The 561-nt window shown below is 36.2% G+C and overlaps 1 protein-coding gene across 2 annotated transcripts in view; it reads left to right on the plus strand.

The window, feature by feature from the left end:
• PEX6 (peroxisomal biogenesis factor 6) overlaps positions 1-561 on the plus strand; it is a 16,722-nt gene that overhangs the window by 15,040 nt on the left and 1,121 nt on the right. The gene's annotated exons all lie outside the window — the stretch shown is intronic.

Genomic DNA, 561 nt, shown 5'->3' on the forward strand with positions numbered 1-561 from the left:
GACTGAGTGAGACTCCAATAAAAAAAAAAAAAAAAAAAAAAAAAAAAAAAGACAGTTGTGTTTGGGGAGACAAATACAGTCTAATGTGTAATTAAGCACCTAGATGTATGGTTTAGCCTGGTGCTGTCCAATATGGAAGCCACTAGTCACTTTGTGACTCTTTAAATTTAAATTAATTAAAACTAAAGTAAAAAATTCAGTTCTTCAGTTGCTCTGTGTACATTTCAAGTGCTTAGGAACCACATAGATATAGGACATTTCTATAATTGTAGAAAGTTCTACTGGGCAATATTAGATTAGCCACTTAATACTATGGTATGTCAGGAAGTGATGTAAGATATACATAAACAGGAGTGAATGTGGGTTTCCCTCTGAATGGCAAAAAAACTACTAGAGTACTCAGAATGGCGCTTTTTCCACTGAACCAACCTTTTCAGTTTCAGTGAGGTCATGTCCTTTTCCCACAGCCAGAGTTCAGAGTGTCCCTGCTAATGTCTCTGTAACAATCCCAGTAGTGCCTGGTGTCACTCAAAGGACTTTATAGGAATACCTTTACCATTT

This window comes from Carlito syrichta, unplaced genomic scaffold (assembly GCF_000164805.1).
Source record: "Carlito syrichta isolate Samal-C Ts95f unplaced genomic scaffold, Tarsius_syrichta-2.0.1 Scaffold308847, whole genome shotgun sequence".
Lineage (NCBI taxonomy): Eukaryota > Metazoa > Chordata > Mammalia > Primates > Tarsiidae > Carlito > Carlito syrichta.